Below are 6,524 nucleotides of genomic sequence, written 5' to 3'. Positions count from 1 at the left end.
CAATACTTGATACTTGTTTCCAAATGCCTTGCTACCAGTGAGCATCACTATGGTTTATTTATTTTTTATAATTTACTATATGACAAATGGCATATCACTATTGTTTAATTTTATTTTTAAATAATATTCAATGTTTATTTTATCATTTTAATTTCTATGTCTTGATGTATATGGCCACGACTTTTTAGTCCCTACTTGTTAAATCAGCATCTCCGTTTTCTTATTAATATCTGATTAGTTTTAATCATAAAATAAAAGATGCTCTTAAAATTTCTAAACATGTATTAAGTATATAAAGCAAAAATTCTTTTTCTCCATATGTATCTACTGTTAACATTTTTCTTGATAGTGCAATTTTATTTCATATAACATTTTTTGAGCAATAATCATCAGTGAATTGATAGGCCAGGTTCTTTCTGCGAACTCCGCCATATCTTCTTCTTTGACCTTGAAAATGTAGAGAACAGATTTTATTCTAATGCAGAGACAGCAGGTGCCCACCCATTCATCCATTCACTCATTTGTTCATTCTTAAGTCTATTATTTTAATGAGTACCCCATAGGGAGAACTTGGAAATTTTCCATCTCTACCTCTCTCCCAAATCTGCTGGATGCATGAAATTTAACCACCAGAGAATCATTTTAGGAATGATCGATCTGGGGACAGAGATGTCAAGAGTTTCAACTGCAAAGTCAAGCAACAGAGCAATAGCTGCCTCCTCCTATCCATTTCATCCCATTCTTCCACTCCTCTCCAATATACCGAGCAGGGATTGAGGAAAAATTCCTTTTCTGGGGTCTGTCATCCTTTCTTCTCATTTACAGCTTTTCAATTTATATTGGTGAACTTTCNTGAGCTTTCTCCTGAATAGGAGTATCTTCCTCTTCTGGGTCATAGGTGGATTGGGTCCGGGTCCTGGATGGAATTTGTCCCAGAGCCAGGACTAGGGTGACAGTATCTGACAGGGCCTGGGTTAGGATGAGGGAAATGAATGAATTATGCAAGTGCAGGATTGGATCCTATATTGATTTAAAATTTTGTTCATCATGGATTTTTTCATTGATTTAGAATTCTTAAAATAGTTCATCAAAACCATGTGCATCTCAATTTACTGAGTTTTTTTGATGGCTCCTACAACTTTGTGCCTGGGTTGAGTGCCTCAGTTGCCTCATCATAATCCTGTCCCTGACTTTGTTCCCTAGAGATGGAGGGGACTTATCATCATCTGTGAGCTCCTCTAGTTGTCCTATTAACCAAACCTGGATGACTCTCAAATCTGCCCCAAGCTGTCACTTTTGGAGAAAGTTTTGGCTTCCGTCCATATGCATCTGCTCTAGCACTGGGTATATTCCATGTGTTTGAGTCTATGTCCTGGTCTTTGTCTTGTGACCACTCAGTTGTTCTTGCTCATTTGGTACTAATGGTGGCAGAACGATAAAAAAATAGAAAAAGGTACTATGCACTTTGGAGACCTCCATAGACTTTTTGGTTCAAGTTTTGGGGTAGGTGTGGTTGGAGGTGATGGGGAACAAGGATATTCCTCCAAGTATCTGCAGCCACAGGAGCCTGTTTTAGAGATTCTCTACTCTGGATACATATCACAATCACCTGAAGAGCTTTCAAAAACGCTCATGCCTGGTCCTATAGTCAGGTTTTCATTTAATTGGTCTGGGGTAGAGCTGAGCCATTGTGACTTTTTAAAAGCTCCTCAGATAGCAATGTATAACCAAACTTGAAACCCACTATGTCTTTCATTACTCAGGGGCCAGCTGAGGCTCATTCTGAGGGCCACAGGAGGCAGATTATTATGGATCTGAAGAATCATGTGAATAGTGATCTAGAATCAAGTGATAGTTGCCACGGGTCTCGGTGAAGAAATATCTCTTATAGCCAAAATTGGTGGCAGTGGGAAAGAGGGTGGGGGGCAAGACTCAGTATTTTTGTAAGATTTTGGCAGTACTCTGTCCCAATTATATTCATCACTGATAGTGAGAGATGATTACCCTTTTCCTCAGTTAGTGCCCAAATTTTTGTTTTGTTTTTGAGGTTTAAGTCTTGTCTTTACTTGTAATCAGATTTGAATGCAAAGAATTTCATCAGTTGAGTTTCTAAATATATTTTAAATGTTTACCAATGGGTTTCTTCCAAAATATGTGTTCTCTTTGCGGCATATCCGTTAGGCATTTGGGCGTGTGTTTTGAGTATCTTGAAAGACATGTTTCTGCTGCAAGTTTTAGGCTAGAGTGTCAGATCTCTAGTTAACATCAGTCTCAATTTCAAGGCCATCACCCCCTGCCTTCAGAAAATCCCCTCCATTTTTAGGGTTGAAAATAAGCACTGATGTGGAGACAGGCTAATACTGCTTCTCAGGTCATCAATGACCATAATGACGTGAAGAATCTGGAATGGTTTCTATCTTCATTACCCTAATAGTCCTCAAAGTCCTATTAGGGTAATGAAGATTAATAGTTCCATTAGCCTTTCACTTTCATGCTAAACCAAAGCCACAGATCATTGAGGAGACAAAAGGTATTCTAAATATTATGTAATTGTCATTGACTGAGAACAATGAGGTTCTGCCTTTGGTTCCTTGCAATAAGTTTTGTTTCAGTCTTTGCTTGGTAACCAGAACCTTCTTTGGTCCAGATTATGCTGCTGAAAATCATCACTATATTGTCCTCTATTCTGAGGTTGATTAAAAGCAGCTCTTGTTCTGTGTTGATATCTTGAGAGTGGTGGAGGAGATGAGACACCAGGTCTGTTTCTCTGTCCTACATTTTGGGATTCTTGATAAAATACTGTTCTTGAAACACTGCGCTAACATCAGAAGGATCCCACTGGGAAATTTTGAGTCATGGCAATCACCTAGAGTAATCTTGACAAAGTATATTTTTTGTCTTGTTTCATAAGTACATAACGGGAGTTTACCTGGCACTTCCACTAAACCGCTGCATGAATTTAGGGTGGTCACTTCCCTTAACGGGGCCTCAGTTTTCATGTCAACAGAGTAGAGCTGAAGGACGTGATCTCAAAGTCCCCATCCAACTCAAATAGTTGGTGATTTGTTGATTTCTGACTAAAATTGGGTGAATTAAGACATGCAGTTTTTACTTTGTATCTAGAGAGACAAAGTAATTTTTCTGACAAGAAATTCACCATGTCAATGCTGTCATGTTGATACTCTTATTTTTTATTATTATTTAAGACCTTTATTAACAGGTGCTTGCCATTTGTTGACTTTTTTTGGGAAAAAAATGAAGCTATAAACTTTTATTACAAATTAAAAATGAGGTTCCTAAAGATCTCAACTTGATCAGGTATGAAACAATTTTAAAACGTTTAAAGGTATATTGAGGAAAAAACAGCCTTACCAAAAAGAGACATCTTTAGGCAAAAATAACAAAACTCCATGTACATAGATAATGCAGATAGGCCCATTTATCTGGTCAGTGGGCAAGAAGCAAGCACTTAAGGTCTTCAGGTCCAATCTTTTGTTCATTTCTTATAGCTGGAATTTCATATTCATTTCTTCTGGTTGGATGTCTAAACCGGATGATGGTAGAGATAGTAAGACAGCGTTTACTCAGCCTCAGAAGAGGACAGATTCTTGGCTGGTGGATCGGCTGCTTTTGTCTCTTTGCCATTTTGTGCTTTAGGGTTTTGGGGGCATCTGTGCTGGTAATTGAAATTGCGGCAGAAGTTGAGGTGACTGCTCAACTTTGGTCTCATCTCCTTGATCTTCCTTATCTTCTTCACAGCTGTCCTCTCTAAGCTGTCTTTGGCAAGGAGGAGCCCGTGAGTCAACAACCCTGAAACATATTCTGTCTCGCTGGTCTACCTTGTTCTCTTGCACCCTGGTTGTGAACACCCTCCATCACCTCTCCCTGCACAGGAGGGTTGGAAGACCGTTGTCCACATCCACGAGGTCTCCACATGTAGTAAGGTAGGAACCATCGCCTGCAGTAGGCCTGGCACTGTTAGGGCCTGGCCTACGGGAGCACTCTCCGATGCCTTGCTCTTTTCCCCACACTCACTATTCTGGTAATTCTGCTGGGAATCTTGTAGAGGACCCCTGCCACGTGGATAGTGCCCGTAATGGCTACAGCCCACTGCGTATTCACTGCCTTGCACTGGAGCTCCAGCCTGGCCTGTAACANCAGCACAGAGCCCGACGCGGGGCTCGAACCCACGAACCGCGAGATCATGACCCAAGCGAAAGTCGGACGCTTAACCGACTAAGCCACCCAGGCGCCCCTGGGGTAATTTTTCTTTATGGCACTTCTTTATCTTCTTCGGTGTCATTCCTGTTGATGAAACCTTACACGGAACCATTTTCCCAAACCCTTTGTTGAGATGACATTCTTGTCCCCCCAGCAGGCACCTCAGATGTGACGCCTCCTGTCTCCACTCCCTTGGCTGCTGAGCATGGTGCCTGGCTGAGTCTCAGTGGGTGTCGGCAGTGCTAAGGGTGTGGGCAGCTGCTGGGTGTAGGCCTTTCTGCTCAGGGTTAAGGTGATGATGCCTGGGGCCGGCTGCCGCCGCAACTGCGGCTCCTCCCCAGGTGTGATGGTAACTGAGCCAAGGCCATGGGGCTGCTCAGGGCTCTCTGGGTTCTGCTCTCAGCTCCCGCTTACCCATCAAACTCTATTCTTATGCTTTTTAAACTTTATTTCTTCGAATGAACTTAATGTACTTTGACATTTCTTAGACTTTTTTTTTTTTTTCAATCTCTGAACCTGTCTCGGCTTTATTTCATTAATTCTCACCATGTTTGTTTGAGCACAGGTGGTGGGAAGGTTATTATCTTTGTTTTGCAGATGAAGAAACAAGGTGGGTTAATTTACATTCTTTAAGGCTTTAGAGGATTAACGAGTACAAGGAGGACTAGGACTCTGGCCAACATAACAAAGAGGAAACGGGAAAGAAAAAGAGATCCCTGACCGCTGAGGTTGGGCATGGGATGTGGGAACAGAACAGAGCATGTATGGGGCCTGTTGTAAGAAGTAGTCGGCAGTAGTGGTCAAATTGATCATGATTCTGCTTGCCCAGCCCATACTGTAAGAACTTTTCTAGGAATGAGATGCTAAATGTGAAGGTGGACTTAAGTTTTCTAACCTAGCAATTTACCCTCTACCTCATTTTCCTCTAAAAGCTGGAAAGCAACAATGACTCCTAAGTCTTACAGTGCTTGGTATTTTATATGCAGTATCTTGGTTAAATATTCATGGCCAGATACTATTAGTGTGTCCATTACACAGCAGCTAAGGAAGCAGGACTTTTAGTCCAGGTCACACAGCCTGTAAATGGTGAAGCTAGCACCTGAATCTACATCTGCCCCAACATAAATCTGCACTTTATAAAACTGGGCTCTAATGCTTCTTCAATGACTGATATTCTAACAGTGAGTATAGCACTATCGTTTTTGCCTGCACACTTAATTGCTTTATAAAAATACATTACAACCACTTTATGAGAATTTTCAAACGTCTCTCGTTTAGTCTACCTAAACGACTAAATACCTGGTCGTCTCATGAGTCTTCTCATGAGCCACGTGCATCATGTAAATATTTACAAAGTCAGCCTTATCTTAATATTTACAAAGTCCTATCTAGGGTAAAAATAATGTGCACATGGAGCTGAACAGTATTTCATAGCAACACACACACACAAGAGCTTGATGAAAAGATAAAATAAATTATTCAAAAGGTATACGAATTAAACCCCTCTTACGCAATTTACTTAAACTTTAAATAATTTTTAAAAGCATGAACTGTGGATGTCAAGTAATATTTCCATTGTTACCTAAAGGTATATTCTTAAGAATTGCAAAGCATTCTTTGTTTCAAAAGTCTGTGGCAACAGACGAGATTGATATCAAACTGAATAATTCATCAGCTAAACTGCACATAGCCATTAGCAGTAATTCTGATGAGGATGCATACAGGGAACTTGTTCAAACTTTTCTCCTAATTTTAGCATTGAACTTAAACTGTTCCTTATTCAAATTTCATATGTTTGTCAAGAGATTCAACATCTTTACTGAAAAAAATCTAAGGAGGATCATACACTTGAGAAGATGTACAATATTTCCCTTTCCATATGAAATATACATGGATTAAACATGTTTGGTGCTATATATTTAACATAACTTTATCCAGATTCTTCTTATAAAAGTACATCTTGAATCCCCAAATTTTAATATCTAATTTTTGCCCCATAGAAGAAGTTTAAGAAATATGTACTGAGTATATATAGTTCTACAGCTATCTGTCTATATATACAGTCACAATCTTCTCCACACAATATTCCTGAGAAGCACAGAAATAAGAAATATTAATTTTCTCATTTGGAGATGAAGGTATTAAGGCCCCAAGAGTTTGAATTATTATCCTAAATTCACATGAATAATTTAGTGTTAGAACTGGCATAGGATGCAGGTTACCAAATCCAAGTCCAATGCTCTTATGTCAAGTCAGAGTATATTATATGATTCATATTATCGGTTCTTCAAAATTTCTTTGAG

At 39.7% G+C, this 6,524-nt stretch overlaps 1 pseudogene; it reads right to left on the bottom strand.

Annotated features, from left to right (window-relative positions):
• Positions 1 to 3,580: 3,580 nt before the first annotated feature.
• LOC144218020 (Y-box-binding protein 1 pseudogene) overlaps positions 3,581 to 6,524 on the bottom strand; it is a 4,984-nt pseudogene continuing 2,040 nt past the window's right edge.

This window comes from Crocuta crocuta, unplaced genomic scaffold (assembly GCF_008692635.1).
Source record: "Crocuta crocuta isolate KB4526 unplaced genomic scaffold, BGI_CrCroc_1.0 scaffold385, whole genome shotgun sequence".
Classification (NCBI taxonomy): Eukaryota; Metazoa; Chordata; class Mammalia; order Carnivora; family Hyaenidae; genus Crocuta; species Crocuta crocuta.
The sequence above is the reverse complement of the archived record's forward strand: the minus strand, read 5'-3'. Positions and strand labels throughout refer to the sequence as shown.